We start from the raw sequence: 23124 nt of genomic DNA, 5'->3' as shown, positions 1-23124 counted from the left end.
GATGGAGGGACTGACGAAAGGGAGGAGGGAGGAAAAAAGGAGGAGAGGAGAGTTGAAGAGAGAAGGTTAGAGAGGATATGGGATGTTTCTGTTCTTTGTTTGATCGAAAGATTGATTAATTAAGGGGTTATTACACATAGATAATACACATGGGCTGATGGGTCCCACATAGAAGCACATCAGTTATTGAAGCTCACGTCCAAGCTCAAGTATGTTGGGGGTACGCCTACCCCCATACAACAAATCCATATTCTTTGATCCGTTTGACAATTACAAATTTGACTTTGTATTCGTTCCATTTTTTTCCCCAGCTCATTCTCTACTTCTCCTTCATCCTCTCCCTCTTCTCCTCCCCCTCCTCTTCTCCCCCCTCTCCTCTCCTCCCTTCCTTTCATTTGGCACAGGGGCACCAAAGCCCACTCTTGCAGTTTAAGCGGGGGTGCGCTCCCTCGCCCCTTTCGCCCCTCTCCCTCACAGCAGGTGCGCGTCCTTCCCTAACATTTGTTATCTCTAATCCTGCAGGTTCCGAGCACAAAAAGAGCGTAGTAAAGTCTCTCACCACCCTAATCCCTCCATCCCTCAACTCCTTTTTTGATGGCGTTTTTTTTCCTCTCCATTTTGGGGGGAAGGGAAGGGAGAGACACTTCACTCTGATTACCACACAGTTTTATCTATCTGGGAGCCCCTTGGAAATTCAGAATTGTGGGGGCTTCGTCTGTTTAGCTCCCCGGTCCCGGCTTTCCCTTTTTGCCCCCTCTACCCATATCATTTACAGTCATTTTCTGGCAATTAAAAGGGAGCACTGCTGCAGGTTTTTGGCCTGCAGTGCCCGCTACATCATTGATGAATAATTCCTCAGCCTGCAAACTGGAAAGCTAGCCTTTCTTTCATGTGGGGCTTTGTTGATTTACCATTAAAACTTGCTCTGCGGTGGGCTTTGCCGTGGAGGGCTGCTCTGTGGTTTGGTTTGTGATGGAGGGGGAGACATTAAATATGAAGTGTACATATGCTTCGTGTCAGTTTTCTAAAGTCTAAATCTGGTAGCGTGTTGACTCATTTTATATTTCTGCGCATCTGGAAGGCTTGAATTCATATATACTGTTCATTCTTTTCTCAGACACATTGTGCTCAGACTTTATAGTATTACTTCATCTTAATTAATCTTCATCCATTCATTGATTCATATATCCTTTACTGCTTTATTATCGTGGTTACTTATGGGTGATTTGACATCACACACAGGGATGGATCTATCACATAATCACACGCACACAAACACGCATGTATGCACACACGCACTGCCCCCCCCCCCCCCCACACACCGTCTCTCTCTTTCTCTTTCTTTTTTTCTTTCTTTCTCTCTCTCTTTCTCACTCACTCTCACAAACACGCGCACACACACACGCACACGCACGCGCACGCACACACACACACTGGTCTTGACAGTATAGTAAATTAACGATACAGACCCACTGAAACCATCCCTCTCCCGTGTCCCGGAGCAGCCGCTATGTTAACTGCTCAAGCCCTGGGTAATGGATGGCAGCCAGCTTTGTTAACTGCTCCAGCCCTGGGTAATGGATGGCAGCCACTCTGTTAACTGCTCCAGCCCTGGGTAATGGATGGCAGCCACTCTGTTAACTGCTCCAGCCCTGGGTAATGGATGGCAGCTGGCTCTGTTAACTGCTCCAGCCCTGGGTAATGGATGGCAGCCACTCTGTTAACTGCTCCAGCCCTGGGTAATGGATGGCAGCCACTCTGTTAACTGCTCCAGCCCTGGGTAATGGATGGCAGCCACTCTGTTAACTGCTCCAGCCCTGGGTAATGGATGGCAGCCACTCTGTTAACTGCTCCAGCCCTGGGTAATGGATGGCAGCTGGCTCTGTTAACTGCTCCAGCCCTGGGTAATGGATGGCAGCCACTCTGTTAACTGCTCCAGCCCTGGGTAATGGATGGCAGCCACTCTGTTAACTGCTCCAGCCCTGGGTAATGGATGGCAGCCACTCTGTTAACTGCTCCAGCCCTGGGTAATGGATGGCAGCCACTCTGTTAACTGCTCCAGCCCTCGGTAATGGATGACAGCCAGCTCTGTTAACTGCTCCAGCCCTCAGTAATGGATGGCAGCCACTCTGTTAACTGCTCCAGCCCTGGGTAATGGATGGCAGCCAGCTCTGTTAACTGCTCCAGCCCTGGGTAATGGATGGCAGCCAGCTCTGTTAACTGCTCCGGCCCTGGGTAATGGATGGCAGCCGGCTCTGTTAGCTGCTCCAGCCCTGGGTAATGGATGGCAGCCACTCCTCCAGAACCACGGGGAGGGAGGGAAGGCTGGACTCAGGCTAGATGGGCCTGGGAGGAAGCAGCTTCCCCCTGTCGCCAATGCCTTTATACTCATCATCTCTTACAGGCTGATATACTTAGGTCCATACACAGAGATACACACACAAACACACAAATATCCCCCTCATACCATCACACGGACACACACTGAAGACATGATGGTGATAATAGTGGCTGAAGGCATTCTCTCTCTCTCTCTCTCTCTCTCTCTCTCTCTCTGTGTGATGAGTTGTGCACTGATCAGGTGTGCGCGCGCGCACACACACACACACACACACACACACACACACACACACACACACACACACACACACACACACACACACACACACACACACACACACACACACAGCCACTCACTGCCAGGGAACATTACAGACTGACACCTTAAAATAAGTGTTCACTGTGTGTGTGTGTGTGTGTCACTGTGTGCTACTAAACACTCACAGAAAATACATCCGAAGGCTCTTCACTATGCTGTAGCAGTTTGAATGATATAGCCTAATGCTGCTTCATTGAATTCCATTAATGAACTACTCATTTGAATTGACAATGTGTTACAGTAATATCATGTATTGTAATGCATTATTTAAATCCGTGTAATGACTATGCAAAGCATCCAAATAAAGAAATATTTAAATAAAATCTATTTTAACCCGTCACACTATCATTTTTAATTAGTTACATTTCTTGTATTTATCAAAATGTTCAAAGGGATGTTCAAACCAAAGATTGCATTTCATATACTGTGCTCTCTCTCTCGCACTCTCTCTCTCTCTCTCTCTCTCTCTCTCTCTTGCACGCACGCACGCACGCACGCATGCACACACACACACACACACACACACACACACACACACACACACACACACACACACACAAAATGTACAATACAGTCTGGTGGTGGGTTTTATCCAGCTGCCTAAGAGCAGGAGGAAGACGAGGAAGGGGATGGGGCGGTTAGGGGGGGTGGAAGGTAAATCCTAAATCCGAGAATCCTAACGGTGCGCCCATCTCAGAGACCCGAGGGTGCCCGTGTTTGAGTGACAGCTCTCCTTTCAGTGTCGCTGTGGGACGGGGGAGGGATTAAGGCTGTCTCCCCCTGAAGGGCCATTGTGGCTCAGCGTCTCCCAGCTGCTTCTGCACCCCTCCACAGCTTTCTCTCTCTGGGACGACTGGGCGACAGGGAAAGGAGGAGTGGGTGGGAGTGTTTTGGGGGTAGAGGGTGGTGGAGGTGGGGGATATGGGCAGAACTGACCCCCTTCCTAATTTCATGGTTTTCTTTCTACACAATTTGTTGTGTGTGTGTGTTTGTGCGTTTGTTTGTGCATGTGTGTGTGTGTGTCATTTCATGTGTGTCTGGACAATAAGGATAATATTTTATTGCATAGGAACATCACACACAGAGAGAGAAATAACCTCAACACTCAAATAGTCGTTTCTGCTGTCTCATCATCTGTTGCTCTTATAAGGACCATTTGATGTAATCTAAGGCAAAACATAATGTTGTACGGATTACCATATAGACTTGCAGTTTTACATTGCACCTGGAAAGAAATGCCAGGGGTACGAGGCCTGTGAGGAGACTTACACGTGTTGCAAACTTTTCAGGGAAGAAACGTGATAAGATTTCATCAGATTTGTGATCATGACTGCTGTATGGGGTGGACATCACAAATGCTCTTGCACCGCACCGCACAGTACGGTCACCCCCCCCCCCCCAGCAATTAAAAACCCAGGTGTGCTCGCTAGTGAGATGCCGCCAACCCCACACGCACCCAGGTAAAGCCTATGAGGCCTACAGGCACTCGGCCACATACTTCTGCTCTCTCTCATCCTGCAAACTCTCTCACTTCATCCGCTTGTGATTAATAGTACTCATTTGACTGTTTTGAGTTCTTCTTCAAACAGAGCAAAATCTTAAACTGACGGAGCTTCACCGCTTTGAACTGGATCCATGTTCCCACAGCTGCTTTCTGTCACATTTCCCCCACATCCCACTATTCATCATCCCACGCTTCACCGTTTTGATGATTCATCAGGGTTTTGATTATATTTATGTTGTGACATTGAACCAAAAAAACATGACATAAGGTGTACAGAAAATGTTCTTTGTTGTTTTCAAGTCGAATAAAGAAAACAAAGAAGCCAAAAATGATTGGTCTCCAATATTGACTAAATGTATCCAGTCTGTTAGCGGGTTTGAGCAAGGCACAGAATCGCTAATCTTCATCACACAGCGAGGAGTTGTTTGAGATGCAAGGTGATTTGGAGATTCCATACTTTCTGACTGCAATTCAGGGCTCGATTCAATCGGATACGTTTTAGCCGACATCCGCATAGCGGTTGTTTTGTCGGAGGTGGAACTGCGTTAGAGCTGTCAAATCCACATGCGGCTCCCGGCATTATACCTAAAGCGAACATTGCCATTGGCTGCACGGAGTCACATTAAGAGAAATCCCATGTAGCCTTGTTAACGTGTTCGGACACTGGAATGTGAGATGTAATCTACACCTAGATTAGGCTGATAGAAATCCTCATTATTTCGTTGAATGATTTTCTATTTGAGCGTCATTAATGTCTATTTAGCCTACACTTTCTCATTCTGGTGTAGCTTCCTGACAATGATCAAGAGCAGCTGCTCACCGATTTGACAGCTCCAATGCAGTTACACCTTCGACACATCAAAATATCAGCTATGTGGGAGTCGGCTATCAGTGGTTAATGCTTGATCTGATTGAGGCCTCATTGAGTCTTGCTGAGACCCTCCAAGGCAATTATACAGAAGCATTCGTCTGCTACATGTCCGCCATATTGAGGGTACTAATTCCAATTCTATGGTCTGCTATCCCTGCACAGCCAGGAAATGCAGAAGCCTCGTGGAAATTTTGACTTAAACAATGTTTATCATCCCAGAGCAGAGTTTATATCGGTGCCAAACCATGTTTGGTGGTGAAGATCAACAGATATTACATTCAAGCATATACAGTACACAAATGTATACGTTCACAGAGACACACACACGCATGCACGCACACACAACACACACGTAGGCCCAGACGTATTGCCTTTGTAATTCTTCAACATGAGAGTAAGTCCTTGGGAGAAGAGCCTTGGACTGTAATGTGTGTGTGTGTGAGGGGTGCACTGTTGCCCCCCTCCTCTCCCTCCCTGTCCCCATCACCCAAACGGAGAGGAGTGGAGGAGTGGAGAGCTCTCTCTTGCTCTCGTCCTCTCTCAGTCTGATGAAAGAAGCTCTGTGATCGCTTCGACAACAAAGAGCCAGGCCGTCCATGTTTGGAGGAGCTTCCCCTTTCTTCTCTCCTTCCTCCTCCTCCGTCTCCTCTTCTTACCCCCCTATGATCTCTCTCCCTCTCTTCTCCCTCTCTTCTACCGCCTCCCCCTCTCCTCTCTCTACTCCGTCTCTATCTCTCCCTGCCTGATGCCACTCATTGGCAGCGTGGCAGCTCCCATTCTTTGTGAGGGCCCCACGATACAATCAGGGGACGGAATTAAAAATCCGAAAGTGTCCTTGTCGGGAGGCACCCGGGATGGCACACTTTGATGTCTCCGCGGAAATTTGAAATTCATATGTTGTCACACTTCATTTTACTCCTCTCCTCCCGTCATGTACTATTCGGTCTGAACCGGGAGGAGGAAGGCATTATAAAAGTGTTCGAAGTTCGAACCACTTCTCTTTCTTTTATATTTAATGTTTTTACATGATGAGATGGGAGGGAGACATAATGAATCATTTCATTTCCTTTTGATTGGAGGTAGATTGGGGGTCCTGGGGGGCGCGTGGGTTAGGCAGGATATGACAAGGGATGAGGATGGGGGGGGGGGGGGGGGGGGTGTAGGAGACTTTGATGGCACATCAGAACCCTGCGCCAAGTCTAAGCGTTCTGACAGGGAAAGGGAAAGTGACTGCCACACACACACACATGCAGAAAGCAGGGAGATAGGAAGGTGGCCAGGGAACTGGGCGCATACACTCAAAGCCATGCGCACATGCACGGACACACACACACACACATATCCTTCCATAAAGCCCAGCCTGTGTTTCATGCGAAAACAAATAAATGCTCACTCCGCACAAGCAAGGTCTACTAATTCAAAATGGCTGACGTGACGCCGTTATTAATCCTGTTAACGTTGAACACATCAAAAAGTGCTAACATTACAGACACAAGCGATGTGAACGCTTGGGTCTGAACAACACAACGCTCATTGTAGCTGATCTGAAGGAATTTCCTTCCTTGTTTCGAGAAGTGAGGGAGCATAATTAGGCTTGAATCAAGGCAATTAATAATCAGTGTGTGTGTCTGAGCTGAGGGGACCAAAGAGCTGATGGGTTTAGATGTGCTGTCTAGTTTTTCTGCCTGGAACTCGAGGAAAATCAAGGGGCACAATGTTAAGCCTTGATGGACTCCAAAGACAGTAACAAATGGGCATGGAGGTGGGGTGGAGTGGGGTGGGGATTTGTGGCTGGGCTGGTGGGATGGAGGGGTAGAGGGACTTGGTGGGCGTTGGTCCCCCTTGTCCTGAGTACCCCTGTTCCATCATTAATCTCTCCTGGTGAGCCCCTCTCTCCTCATCTCTGTCCCTTTCTCTCTTCCCCTCTCAGGCCCACTCCCTAAGGTGATGCCAACACATCTCTCCTCACTCTACCCTACCCCCACGCAAGCCAAAACACCCTCCCCCTTCCACTACTATCCCCATTATTACCCCCAGCAAATCACTCTTCCTATCCCCATTATTACCCCCAGCAAATCAATTCCTCTATGCCTTTCTCTCCCTCTCTTTCTCTCTCTTTCCCTCTCTCTTCCTCTCTCTCTCTTTGTGACAAATGGGCTTTAATAAAACTTGACATAGTGATGGAATTAAAAGTGCATCCCATGGCCTGCTATAGCTCGTTGACATATTTAAAACAGGGCCCCTATTTCATTGCATAGCCACTGTCTTACATCATTGGTCATCAGTAATATTATTGTAATCCACCTCCTTCTCATCATCATTGACGGGGCTTGTGTTGTTATGGTTGATGTCGAAACCACCATTGCAATTAACAATACAGCTTCACAGCGCCCAAGTTACCAACGCCCTTGTGCCAATGCTGATCCCAATAAAATCAGCTCCCGTCGACCCTATTAGCGCATATTACACCCATCTCCCCTGTTACCTCATTACGCTATACTATAGAGGATTATGAAAAAGGGGGTCGTACTGGAAACTAAACGAGCTGCCTGTATGTGCGTCTTTTCCGAGGGAAAGCAACCATAAGGAGTAACCGACAGAGAGTATTTACCCACGCCTCCCGACCTCTCGCTCTACGTTAGAAAGCATTGTTTTGGTGGATTATGGGGCGGGGGGTTACGGAGTAGGGCTTAATCCCCCTTCCTAATTTCGAATCTCTCCTGATTTCTGCGGGATGCATGGGGGGTGTGAGGGGGAAAGGGGGGCTTCCCCAAACTCTTCTTGGGTAGGGGAGGGGGTGGGTGGGAGGGGGATGAGAATAAAGAGAGTAGGGTACGTTTTTTTAACAAAGGAGGTATGATACAATTGGCGGGACATGGCACTATTGGCAGGGGAAAAGGTAACAGTTGACAGCAGGACGGTGAGTTGTCATATTCACCTGAATAGCCTCAGGGAACGTTCTCAAACCAGCCCAGTGGTGCCTTAATGTACTAGGTGCTTCCTGAAAGCTTAAAATGGGATTGTTTGAAGTAAAACGAAGACTCATTCTTGTTTCAAATTCGTCACTGTAAAGCTGAAGGATTCAAATGAACACTTTTAATAAGTGTTGAGTCACAGGATACAACAGTGTTTCTTCATCCTGGTCCTGGGGAACTACACACCTGATTCAACTAATCAACTCATAATCAAACCTTTGATTAGTGGAATCAGGCGTGTAGTTCTAGGGCAAAATCTAAAAAAGGTCACTCCTTTGGGTCCCCAGGACCAGAATTCAGAAAATCTTTGCTACAACATACTGATCGATATTCAGACCACACCACAATAAAACCATACCGTATCTCTAGCGTATAAATATTTGCCACCCACAACACCTAAGTACCAGAGTTGTGGATCATTTCTTGAATTCCAAAACACTTATGTTGCAGGCTTGGTACTGTAAATTTGTTGGAGGGAATGGGATGACTAGTTTGTAAGATGATCCCTATAATCTGGTAGGAACACATGATGGGATCCCCCAGGCAGGATGCAGGGACACCTAGGGTTTTAAGGAAATGGGATTAGGAAGAAGGCGGGAACGTTAAACTTCGCTATGGGCAGTCACACTTAAACCCCAAACCTAGCAGACTACAGTTTACTTCCCTAAGCCAATAACAGTGTAACCTAACCAGAAAGTCTCCACACTGAACGGTGAATTCTAACTTCCACTTAAGTCAAATGTTCACATAGTCACGCATTGATGCCAATGGGAGACAAAGTGAAAAAAATCTATTTATGTGGAAGTGAGGATTTGCCCCAGACATTGTATTACATCAAACAAAGGAGAAACTGACAAGTGAAACAATAGAGGGTTGCATCTGTTAGGTCAAGTTCACCTAACAGATGCATCAACTTGTACTGCTTGGCGAGGGTGAGTAAGGCAGAAGGAGGAAGAGTGAGAGAGAGGGTGAGTTGTTGAGGGCGGGCGAGGGAGTTAGTCAGAAGTCGTCGAGCCCATTGACGGAGTAACCTTTGGTGGCTTCCAGCGCCTGCCCAGTGAGTGAGTGACGGGGGCTTGGCGAGGGGCCAAGCAGAGCCTTTTGTGCTGGCTGACGCCACATTCCAATCAGCCATGGATATCCAGGGCCGAGTCCCAAATGGCACCCTATTCCCTATGTAGTGCACTAGTTTTGACCAGGGCCCATAGGGCTCTGGTCAAAAGTGGTGCACTATATAGAGTATAGGGTGCCATCCGGATGAACTCTGGGCTGTAATTGAAAGGCTGCAGGAGAAGGGTGAAGCCCTTCCTCCCCCGCCACTATGTTCCACTACATTTTTCTGGCAAAATTGTTTGTGTGCTACTGCGTAAATACTAAAGTCCTGCTTTGATTGATTGACATATCGAAACCATCTTCATATTGTTACACTTTATTTCTAATTTGCACCAGGCTCTTTAGACGGAACCTGGTTCATGTAAGGCCAATAATGAATTCACGTGATTTAGACTATTATTTATGATATTATGCAACGTTAAATAATAAAAGCAATCTGTTGAGCCCACGTGCCTCCCTAAAGTAATCTATCAATGTCAACCTATCCAGTGACTATTGACGACTTCACATGGCGTCACACGTTGACCTTTTTCAACCGCTAATCATGTTCATTATTTGCAAATACAAAAACACAGAATCTATGGGAACTTGATTCTTTGTCCTGTGTCATTTTTCTGGTGTGCCTCAACAAACTTGTAGCCAATGATTCCTTGCAGCTGAAAGGGTCTGGCAGTTGATAGAAGGAACTCGATGTTCCGTGCCGGCAACCTCGTAAGATAAATGACTTGACGATAGGTATCGCCTGGAGAGAAGAAGAAGGAGAGCACACGACCCGTTAGCGTCATACACGCATGTGCAATCAGCACTGTGCTCACTTCTCGCAGAACGCATCTTGCTGGAGTACACCTGGTGTGGTAGGTTAAAGGAATGTGAAGTATTTCAGGTAGACCGAAGTTAAAATAGCACAAAATGTGGGACAGCTGAACACACTGTGGACAACGTGCAGTATGTTCCTCTATCAAATTGTGTGAAAATGGTGTTAGTAAAAACAGTTTAAACTGGTTAATGAAGCTGCCGGAAGGTTATACTTAACCAGTTATGTTCCCTTGGGCTTAAGTCAACTGAAAATGTCAATGAGTCTTACATTTTCTTATTGATCAAATCAAGTCATCTCAAAAAAAAAAGTGGACTGGGCTAATCTTAATGAAGTTTTCAAATGCCTCTTAAAGCGAGAGAGAGACTCACTTGTACCATCACTTGAATATATAACATCTTCAGGGTAAATAAACACAGTCCGGCGATGCATTTATTCATGACCCACATCATTAGTGCTGTGTTGTAGCAGTGGGGCTGATAAAGCTTTGCATTACATTGAACACGGTGAGGAGCATGTTAAATGTGTGTGGCAGGATTCCAGCTGGCCCTGTGGTTGTCTAGGGGACTTGTTGGCTTGCCAGCTGGCACCAGAATGCACCGCCGCCACTGCACCGTGTTTCGTTCATGACATGCGGCTCCGAAACTTGAGGAAAACGTGGCAAACACTTGAACGAGCCTCATCACAGACGGTTTGAGAAAGGAGGCAATACTTTTTTCCCACTTTTATTTTCAAGGACTTTGAAAAGAATCGATGGTGAGTTTATCCGAACTGTATGGAAGTGAGAATTCAGATAGTGCTGTGCAAATGTATACCCCCTAAAAATGTCATGACATAGGGGTAAGTGAGCAATATGGCAAACATTAGGTCCGACAGTACAATGTAAACAACAGTAGGACATGTATACGGTGGCCCGGAGGCATTCTCTTTCTTTTCAATCCAGAGAACGGAAAGGAATTCCCAGTATGTTGACACATTGGACGTCCCTGTCCAAGGTCCTGATAGCTCCAATCTTAACGCTGATATTCCGGCGTGCTCCCAGTACGAGACCACTTGGAACGCCGTTAGACTAGGGAATGGACAATCTTCCAAATGCAGAATCATTGTCTGTTCCATTGGTTTCCAACAGCGATACATCTAAACACGGAATAACAATTCATACTCAGATGACACTTTATCGTGCTTCCAAGAGTCGATACACGAATAGGGACAACTTATGTAGAACATAGCCTATTCTATTGTCTACTGCCAAGTGGATATACTTTTATCAACAATGGAAGCCCAGATGCTTGTTATGTAAACATGTGGATAACCTCCATCCTCTCCAACCAACTGTGCTAGTTCAAAGAATCCACAGGCAAAACATATGTATTAATTACACTGAAAAACCTTCACCAATATAATTTCCCCAGCGTGAACACACTACAGATTCCACAGATAGAAAATCCCTGTATGTCATACAAATTAATAATATAACGTTGTATACGCTATACCTCTAGATATTTGACATGGGTCAATATGCTCCTAGGGATCAGATACTAGATATGCCTTAATAACAACAGAGATAAACAACACTTCTTCCTGCCTGGTCTCTCCGAGGAACTCCCCGCTCAATCAATTAATTGCCTAGTTTCTGAGTTTGACTTCAGGCGGTCTGTAATTTGCTTTAAATGTTAATTTAGCTTAGTCATGGGCCTGATATTGTCCTGTGGATTTGTTGGTGGCCTTTTGGCCGGGCTGTTTTGGAAAGAACCTGAGCCGGGGGGGAAGACTGAAACCTCCAGGAATAACTAACTAGATTGCTAGCATACAACATAGCCTATTGCTAGCCAGCATAAAGCCTATTGCTATGCTATTCCTAACTAGCTAGCGGGCGAGCGCGTAGGCAGAGGAAATGCCATGGAAACACCTTTTGTGTTATGCGCACAATGCGAGAGGACAACCTTCCCCAGCCTCTGTCGCTTCTGCCCTTTTGAAGCTCTCTTTCTCTCACCGCGTGAGGTCGGACAATGGTTCACATTGCAGGTCGGTACAGCAGCTAGGTCACGGGCTCTATGTGGGTGACTAATGCAATGCTGAGTGGGAGAGTGTATCCAGTGGGCCTTGTTCAAAGAATACCAGACCATCAGTATCCTCAATAAAATCCTCTTTCAACAATATGAAAGCGTAGTTGAACTTTAGTCCTTTGAGATTTTTTTAGTTTTTTTGTTGAAAAAAATAAACATGGTTTTGCACGTCAGGTCGAGTTTGGAAGCATTGTGTTCGGTTGGAAAGATGTTCATCCAGGTTCTAGATGAAGATGCGCTACCTTTCATCAGCACCACATGCTAAATCTGACCACCAACGGGTAAACAAACTGCAACACAAAACAGAGAGGAGGCAAAGTCTCTCTTGAACCCCAAACCTGCAGAGGATACCATCCCACCACCCATCTTCAATGAGAAAAGGGATGGATCCATTTAGGCTGTCTTTAACAATTAACTCAATTGATGTATTCATTACTCACATCACATCCATAGCCAGGTGAGTTGACTTTCTCCTGAATCTGATGCTTGAGGGATACGGAGAGGGGAAGATAGTGGAAGATGTTCCTATCCCTGTCCCCTATCTGATTCCCTATCTGTGTTTCTAGCCCTAAGCACAGGAAGCTAGTAAAAACACAGTGTTGGCCTCTGTCCACCTTACTTTCAAAATATCCCCCATCAGCATATTTCTCAGAGTTCCTGTGGGCCAACATAAGAGGGGGAGAAGGAGGGGAACGAGTAGAATGGGGAGGCAGATGAGGAGATGAGGAGAGTGAGGAGAGAAGAGAGGCTGAGGAGAAGGGGGGAGACTGAGACTCACTCCAGGATTCTCCCCGCCTTCTCCCCAGAGCCAGACATCGTTCAAAGTTTTGAATTGCTCTATGAGTGAGATGTTGAGTGTTTGTCAGTAAATGCACCACACTGTATGAGTGTGTGTTGGATTGTGGAAAAATTGACTGCAGCCTGCCTTTGCACCAAGTATGCTAAAATCACACTCCCCACTCTCCATATCCATAGGATCAAAAACCTTATGTCTATCTACATGTTGAGAGATCCTTTTAAACTTGACCCTATATTAAAAATCAAAGAGAGAGAGAAGGGTCACAAGGTCTCAATAAAGTACCTAGCAACGGTGTGTCGGTTATTATTTTCCTGTGTAACAGAAATCAACATAAAAAAACAGTGTTGCAGTTATTAGTTATCTTGATCTAAGTTCATGCTCCTTTTGAGTCCCAAATACAATGTGGCTGTGTGGCAAGCAGAAGGTGAGCCCCAAAAAGAGAACACACAGCTTAACAAATCAACACATGCCCAGCCAAGTCCTGAGAGAAGCACAAACACAGGCTTAGAGAAGGAAGTGAAACCAACCCCGCAACAGAGAGCTAACCTCCACAGGGTGAGAAGGGACGAGGAGGGAGGATGCAAACCTCTCTCTCTCTGTCGAGAGGGGAAGAGAGAGGAGGGAAAGCGGGTGAGTGACGGCTGAGCGACGGAGTGAGAGGAGGCAGAGGCAGTAGAGAGAAAAATGAAAGAACAGCAGAGGCTTGATATGATTTCTATGGAATGTTTGTTGACACTGATTTGTGGCCGCGGGCCAAGGCATAAATGATTGAACAGCGCGCCTGTCAAAGCCAGAGGATTTCTCTGGGCTTCTGTTTCTCCCCACGCGTTTCGCTGGGGGGAAGGTAGCAGTCAACTAATTGACACAGAATCAAGCATGAAACACACTAAGCGCTCACCCTCCTCTATGACTACTGGCCTTTCAGTGGGAGGGGGGCTTCCTGGTTTATGTCAGTAACATGCTGAAGTGGAGATGGGTGCAGACACACAGACATAAGCGAAAACACATAGGCTATCAACAAATCGACGTCAACTCAGACACGCGCCAAACATACGAGAATACATTTGGTGGGAAAGATGGAGATTAACATATGCACGTCTACTCATATCTACTGCATAGCACCCAGCCAAGTCCTGTGGCTCAGTTGGTAGAGCATGGCTCTTGCAACGCCAGGATAGTGGGGTCGATTCCCATGGCCACCTACACATGAAACATGTCCTGTAGCCACGTTGGTAGAGCATGGCTCTTGCTCTATACATAAAACATTTCTGAACGAATGACTGTAAGTTGCTTTGCGTAAAAGCTTCTGCTGGCATAACATTACAATATACACTGACTATACCAAACATTAGGAACACCATCCTAACAGCCTCAATTTGTCGGGATGGACTCTACAAGGTCCTGAACGTGTTCCACGGGGATGCTGGCCATTGTTGACTCCAATGCTTCCCACAGTTATGTCAAGTTGGATGGATATCAGTTTGGCTGTGGACCATTCTTGATACACACGGGAAACTGTTGAGCATGAAAAGCCCAGCAGCGTTGCAGTTCTTGACACAAACCGGTTTGCCTGGCACCATTACCGTACCCCGTTCAAAGGCACTTAAATCTTTTCTCTTACCCATTCACCCTCTGAACGGCACACATACAAAATCCACGTCTCAATTGCCTAAAGGTTTGAAAATCCGTCTCCTCCCCTTCATCAATTGCCTAAAGGTTTGAAAATCCGTCTCCTCCCCTTCATCTACACTGATTGAAGTTGATTTAACAAGTGACCTTCATAAGGGATCATAGCTTTCACCTGGATTCACCTGGTCAGTCTGCAGTGCATTCGGAAAGTATTCAGACCCTTTGAATCTTTCCACATTTGGTTACGTTACAGCCTTATTCTAAAATTGGTTAAATGTTTTTTTTTTCGCTTCATCAATCTACACACAATACCCCATAATGACGAAGCAAAGACAGATTTTTTTTTTTTTTACATTTTTGCAAAGGTGTAAAAAAACAACATCTGAAATATCACATTTACATAAGTATTCAGACCCTTTACTAGGTACTTTGTTGAAGCACCTTTGGCAGCGATTACAGCCTTGAGTCTTCTTGGGTACGACGCTACAAGTTTGGCACACCTGTATTTGGGGAGTTTCTCCCATTCTTCTCTGCATATCCTCTCAAGCTCTGTCAGGTTGGATGGGGAGCGTTGCTACACAGCTATTTTCCTGTCTCTCCAGACATGTTCGATCTCATGGTCCTTCGACCTCATGGCTTGGTTTTTGCTCCGACATGCATTGTCAACTGTGGGACCTTATATAGGTATGTGCCTTTCAAAATCATGTCCAATCAATTGAATTTATCACAGGTGGACTCCATTCAAGTTGTAAAAACATCTCAAGGATGATGAATGGAAACAGGATGCACCTGAGCTCAATTTCAAGTCTCATAGCAAAGGGTCTGAATACTTATGTAAATAAGGTATCTGTTTTTAATTAATATATTTGCAAACATAAAAAAAAACTGTTTTCGCTTTGTCATTATGGGGTATTGTGTGCAGATTGATGAGGAAAGCAATTAATTGAATCCATTTTTGGAATAAGGCTGTAACGTAACAAAATGTGGAAAAGGGGTCTGAAAACTTTCTGAATTCACTGTATGAGAGCATGTTCCCAATGTTTTGTACACTCCGTGTATATTATGTCATTTCACAATAGAACTCACACATACACATGAACATACACATGAACATTTTAACAGGCACATGAGCACTTACGCACGCACACACACACACACCCCATCAGAGACAACAATATACACATAGAAATTGGCATTACCTTCATATCACTCATACTTATTGGAGAAATCATCCCTCTCTATCCTCTCCTACTTGTAAGTGTGTACTTCACAGCCACTCCTGTGCCCCAATGCGTACACACATGCCCCTAGGTACTGTACCTTACCCTATCACCTAAGGTTTTTAAAAATATTTTTTTAAACAGGCCTCTCTGGATCCTCTACTAGCCCATACTAATGACTGACATCACAGCAGCCTGTTGATCAAATGTTGAGTTCCACAAGCTAAACTAGAAGAGAGAGGGAGAGAGAAAGAGAGAGAAAGATAGAGAGAGAGACAGATAGAGAGAGAGACAGATATAGAGAGATACAGATATAGAGAGAGACAGATATATAGAGAGACAGATAGAGAGAGAGATTGAGAGAGAGATTGAGAGATTGAGAGAGAGATTGACAGACAGACAGCCAGCCAGCCAGCCAGACAAACAGACAGACAGACAGACAGGGAGACTGACAGACAGACAGACAGACAGACAGACAGGGAGACTGACAGGGAGACTGACAGACAGACAGACAGACAGACAGACAGGGAGACTGACAGACAGACAGACAGACAGACAGACAGACAGACAGACAGACAGACAGACAGACAGACAGACAGACAGACAGACAGACAGGGAGACTGACAGACAGACAGGGAGACTTACAGACAGGGAGACAGGGAGACTGATAAAGACAGAGAGAGAGGGAAAGAGAGAGAGAGACAAAGGGATAGGGAGAGAGAGAGAGGGAAAGAGAGAGAGAGAGACAAAGGGATAGGGAGAGGGAGAGAGAGAAAGACCTCCGTAGACAGACCTGGCTCTCAAGAGAAGACAGGCTATGTGCACACTGCCCACAAAATGAGGTGGAAACTGAGCTGCACTTCCTAACCTCCTGTCCAACGTATGACCATATTAGAGTTACATATTTCCCTCAGATTACACAGATCCACAAAGTATTCGAAAACAAATCAAATTTTGATAAACTCCCATATCTACTGGGGGTATTCCACAGTGTGCCATCACAGCAGCAATATTTGTGACCTGTTGCCACAAGAAAAGGGCAACCAGTGAAGTATTTACCATTGTAATTACATCCCATATTTATGCTTATTTATTTTCCCTTTTGTTCTTTAACCATTTGTACATTGTTACAACACTGTATATATATAGATGTATAATATGACATTTGTAATGTCTTTATTGTTTTGAAATGTCTGTATGTGTAATGTTTACTGTTAATTTTTATTGTTTATTTCACTTTTGTATATTATCTACCTCACTTGCTTTGGCAATGTTAACACGTTTCCCATGCCAATAAAGCCCCTTGAATTGAAATTGAATTGAGAGAGAAAGAGAGAGAGAGAGAGAGAGAGAGAGAGAGAGAGAGAGAGAGAGAGAGAGAGAGAGAGAGAGACAGAGACAGAGAGAGAGAGAGAGACAGAGAGAGAGAGAGAAAGAGAGAGAGAGAGAGAGAGAGACAGAGAGACAGAGAGACAGAGGGATAGGGAGAGGGAAACAGATAGAGACAGACATAGAGAGGGAGAGAGAGAGATACATACAGAGGGAGAGGGAGAGGGAGAGGGAGAGGAAGAGAGATAGAGACAGGGAGAGGGGGAGAGAGAGACACACACAGAGGGATAGGGAGAGGGGGAGAGAGAGACACACAGAGGGATAGGGAGAGGGAGACAGATAGAGACAGACAGAGAGAAGGGGAGAGAGAGACACACACAGAGGGATAGGGAGAGGGAGACAGATAGAGACAGACAGAGAGAGGGAAAGGAAGGATCAAAAAGAGGGATACATCATGGTATTAGTACCTGATGGGAGGACATGTACTCCGTACTTGATACATTGTACAAAGACACAACAGACATAGCCAGGCAGCTGTTGCCTTTGTGCTTTTAGATGTTGTCTGTGATTGATTACTGGAGGATGATTAAAGTTCAGTGGCGTGAACCGCAGATGATAAATAAACACCACCACCTGCTGTAACCGGGCCAGAAACATGGCTGTGTACAAGGCAGTTCTTAGCTAATTAAAACATGGAGCGCAGACAACAAAAACAAATGACTAAGCAGTGTGGGCGTGAGTCTATGTTGAGGTAACAGAGTGTACAGAAGACAATGATGTTAAGGAGCCCTGTCCCCTCCTACTACCTTTCACCACTCCCCTCCTCCCGCCACATCAGCAACTGGATGCCCTTGTGAAGGAGCTAGAGAGAGAGAGAGAGAGAGAGAGAGAGAGAGAGAGAGAGAGAGGGTGGACCGGGAAGGAGGGGGAGACTGGGTGAGGGTCAAAGAGCCAACCCCTTCCTGCTGACTACGGACCAGTCAGGGGCTCCGTCCTGGACTGTCAGGGACCTGGGAGGCAGGAGAGGTGTGTGAGGGAGACAGAGGGGGGATGTGAGGGAGACAGGAGGGGGGTGTGAGGGAGACAGGAGGGGGGTGTGAGGGAGACAGGAAGGGTGGCGTGAGGGGGTAGCGCTGGCTCTCGGACCTCAGGGTCAATTATCTTCAGGAAGGAGGTACTTCACTGCATCTCATTTGCACGGCGGTCGGTGAAAATCACCTGAAGGCCGTCCCAGCCCTGCTACCTCCCTGGTAGCGTCCTGCCATGGAGATAAGGCAATTAATGTCTCCTCTCAATGACATATGCTCTTGACGTGACAGACATTTCACTTCCCTGCATTGAGTTGCATGTTGAAGAAAAGTCACCTTATCGCTTCTTTACTTCCCATAGAGACTAATTTCAGGTACAAGCGCGTCTCCTGCTGAACCTGAGGCAAATGTGTGTAAGGCTGTGAGATCACAAATACAGGTATATGCACACACACACACACATCTACAAACACACACACATGCACACATCTTTTTAACCTGAATTTTCAGGACTATTTGTGGAGTAAAAATATAGTCCCATTCACAATCCTATTTTCCCTAACCTCTAACCGTTAACCCTAACCCTAACCCTAACCCTAACCCTACCCTAGCCCTAACCTTAACCCCTAAACCTAACCTTAACCCTAACCCCAAACCCCTAACCCTAACCCTAACCCTAGCCCTAACCCCTAAACCTAACCTTAACCCTAACCTTAAACCTAAACCTTAAACCACACGCCTAAAATACAATATAATTAATTGAACAACCATTATTTTATTGTACTGCAGTTTGACTGCATTTTAACAGCAGAGACATGTTGTAAGGGTATCCTGTACTATTGTGCCGGTTTATCTTACATACTCGTAGTCTAGAACAAATGTTATGGAAGTGAATGTGTACTTTTCAATTGGATGGACTGCAACTACAAAAAACGCTACCATAGCCTGTAGTAAAAGCAAATGCAATTATAGCATCAGAGATTCTCTAAATTAGGGACCAGCTCTGATAACTGTAGGACCGCAGAGACTGTCACAAAATTGAGCTTTTAAATTGACCTAGCAAATTCGATGACTTAGAGGTGAAATATATCACATATTAAAAATAGATATAGGTATGTGTTTCATCACTTGACACATAAAAACCTCAAATGGCCCTACTCCTAAAAAAGTGAATCGGGCTGGATAAGCTGAAATGGACTCGGCCCGAGTACCATTAGCCAGAATTTTCAGGACTATTTGTGGAGTAAAAATATAGTCCCATTCACAATCCTATTTTCCCTAACCTCTAACCCTTTTCAATATTATCGCTTGCACAGTGCTCCTTGGGATGTTTAAAGCTTGGGAAATCTTTTTGTATCCAAATCCGGCTTTAAACTTCTTCACAACAGTATCTCGGACCTGCCTGGTGTGTTCCTTGTTCTTCATGATGCTCTCTGCGCTTTTAACGGACCTCTGAGACTATCACAGTGCAGGTGCATTTATACGGAGACTTGATTACACACAGGTGGATTGTATTTATCATCATTAGTCATTTAGGTCAACATTGGATCATTCAGAGATCCTCACTGAACTTCTGGAGAGAGTTTGCTGCACTGAAAGTAAAGGGGCTGAATAATTTTGCACGCCCAATTTTTCAGTTTTTGATTTGTTAAAAAAGTTTGAAATATCCAATAAATGTCGTTCCACTTCATGATTGTGTCCCACTTGTTGTTGATTCTTCACAAAAAAATACAGTTTTATATCTTTATGTATGAAGCCTGAAATGTGACAAAAGGTCGCAAAGTTCAAGGGGGCCGAATACTTTCGCAAGGCACTGTAGGTCAAGTAATACAAAAATATGTTTTTGATCTACTGCTCTGCTAACTAGCTAGCTAAAGCGTAGTCATTGGCTAGCTAAGACTGAGAAAGGGGACAGAGGAAGTTCAACACTTTATTCAATTCATTTCAATACAGCACATGGATTCGTCACGGATTGGACACAGGTCTCTGATTGCACAGGGAATAGATTGATAAAAGTCACATTGTCCGAGAGAGAATTACACGGTTATCAAACCATGACGCCAAGGTAAGCCTACACCAAACAGATCCTTAGTTTGAAATGTTTGTCAAATTCACAATGTAAAAAATGAATGGTGAAGAAAGGTTTCATGGGTATTATAACTCTTCCACTGAGGCAGACTATTCGCATCAATCAACATTATAATAAAATGAAAAAACGACAGTATTTGATTACTAAAACATCTATCTCCATGTTTGCCACCGACAGGTCACAAAAGCAATTGCAACTTCAAACTGGTTTCTAAACCAGCAGAGGGTGTAGAAAGTAAATGTGTTAAAATGTTTTTAATAAACCAAACAGGAAGACTTAACTGCCTCTTTAAACATGGATTCAACTTTATGTGATTAAGCCACTGTTCTGTCTCTGGAGACAGTAACAAAATCCAATATTAATATAGAAACAATGCTTTCTTTAGCAAATAAGAATTTCGGCGCCGACAAGACGGCCTACAGGGAGGAAGTGAGGGCCCTCGGAGTATGGTGTCAGGAAAATAACCTCACACTCAACGTCAACAAAACAAAGGAGATGATTGTGGACTTCAGGAAACAGCAGAGGGAGCACCCCCCTATCCACATCGACAGGACAGTAGTGGAGAGGGTAGTAAGTTTTAAGTTCCTCGGCGTACACCTTACGGACAAACTGAATTGGTCCACCCATACAGACAGCGTTGTGAAGAAGGCGCAGCAGCGCCTCTTCAACCTCAGGAGTCTGAAGAAATTTGGCTTGTCACCAAAAGCACTCACAAACGTCTACAGATGCACAATCGAGAGCATCCTGTCGGGCTGTATCATCGCCTGGTACGGCAACTGCTCCGCCCACAACCGCAAGGCTCTCCAGAGGGTAGTGAGGTCTGTACAACGTATCACCGGGGGAAAACTACCTGACCTCCAGGACACCTACACCACCGATGTCACAGGAAGGCCATAAAGATCATCAAGGACAACAACCACCCGATCCACTGCCTGTTCACCCCGCTATCATCCAGAAGGCGAGGTCAGTACAGGTGCATCAAAGCTGGGACCGAGAGACTGAAAAACAGCTTCGATCTCAAGGCCATCAGACTGTTAAACAGCCGAGTGGCTGCTGCCAACATACTGACTCAACTCCAGCCACTTTAATAATGGAAATTGATGGAAATGGATGTAAAAAATGTATCGCTAGCCACTTTAAACAATGCCACTTAATATAGTGTTTACATACCCTACATTACTCATCTCATATGTATATGTATATACTGTACTCTATATCATCTACTGCATCTTTATGTAATACATGTATCACTAGCCACTTTAAACTATGCCACTTTGTTTACATACCCTACATTACTCATCTCATATGTATATAATGTACTCAATACCATCTACTGTATCTTGCCTATGCCGCTCTGCACCATCACTCATTCATATATCTTTATGTACATATTTTTTATCCCTTTACACTTGTGTGTGTATAAAGTAGTAGTTGTGGAATTGTTAGGTTAGATTACTCGTTGGTTATTACTGCATTGTCGGGAACTAGAAGCACAAGCATTTCGCTACACTCGCATTAACATCTGCTAACCATGTGTATGTGACAAATAAAATTTGATTTGAAGTCACCTTCTATCAGATGAGGATGATATCAAAATTCTAAATAAAACTTGCGAGTGAGATCCAAAGCTCACCCACTGCTTGCTCAAATCAAATATGAATAATTAACTAGTCTGTAAACCCAATCTGAGCCCCCGCTTGAACACACCCACATCCATAGAGGTAGGTGTGGTCAACGGGAAGATTTCACCATATGCGCCACATCAACATTAATCAGATCCTTTGCACAACCACAAAAGCCATTTTGTCCAGCATTGTGTGTGACAACAAAAAGGAGAACAGTTACATTGAACGTGGCCACCGCAAGACACACTGAGTATGTCAAACATCAGGAACACCTTCCTAATATTGAGTTGAAACCCCCCCCATCCCTTCAAATCCCTGTTTTGGCGTTTTCAAAGCAAATGCACACGAACCTCTAGAATTTGGTTTGTATCCACCTCCTTTTTGTGCCTAATTGTTTGCCAGTAATCAATTATTTAATTGCTTGTCAAAACGATGTTAAGACCATTCTATCTTTCTTGATCAGCTTTTGAGCCAAATTATGAATAGGCGATTTTCTTAACCTAAAAGGTCTGTAACTTGCACCTTATCCATTGCGTAGACTACGTGTTCATCATATATCGGGGAATCTAATGGAATAAATCATGAAAACTTCCTACGCCTGGCAGGTGCAACGCTGAAGGGTACAGCAATCCTCTGCATTAGACTTACACGCCCATAACGACAGTTCCAAAATGCAAATAGCTAGAAAAAACAAACTCACGAGAAACCGGACTTCGAAAGTTAGCAATAATATTCCAAATCATCCGCAAGATACAATAAGTCAGAAATCACAATTTACTTTACCTCTAAAGTTCTCAATATAATCCACGAGTTCCTAATGATATATCGCTAGGGGCCACCATTTACTGTAGTGGGGTAATTATTATCATATACAGTGGCTTGCGAAAGTATTCGGCCCCCTTGAACTTTGCGACCTTTTGCCATATTTCAGGCTTCAAACATAAAGATATAAAACTGTATTTTTTTGTGAAGAATCAACAACAAGTGGGACACAATCATGAAGTGGAACGACATTTATTGGATATTTCAAACTTTTTTAACAAATCAAAAACTGAAAAATTGGGCGTGCAAAATTATTCAGCCCCTTTACTTTCAGTGCAGCAAACTCTCTCCAGAAGTTCAGTGAGGATCTCTGAATGATCCAATGTTGACCTAAATGACTAATGATGATAAATACAATCCACCTGTGTGTAATCAAGTCTCCGTATAAATGCACCTGCACTGTGATAGTCTCAGAGGTCCGTTAAAAGCGCAGAGAGCATCATGAAGAACAAGGAACACACCAGGCAGGTCCGAGATACTGTTGTGAAGAAGTTTAAAGCCGGATTTGGATACAAAAAGATTTCCCAAGCTTTAAACATCCCAAGGAGCACTGTGCAAGCGATAATATTGAAATGGAAGGA

The sequence above is a fragment of the Oncorhynchus mykiss genome, chromosome 3 (assembly GCF_057628025.1).
Source record: "Oncorhynchus mykiss isolate SJ-2025 chromosome 3, ASM5762802v1, whole genome shotgun sequence".
Classification (NCBI taxonomy): domain Eukaryota; kingdom Metazoa; phylum Chordata; class Actinopteri; order Salmoniformes; family Salmonidae; genus Oncorhynchus; species Oncorhynchus mykiss.
The sequence above is the reverse complement of the archived record's forward strand: the minus strand, read 5'-3'. Positions refer to the sequence as shown.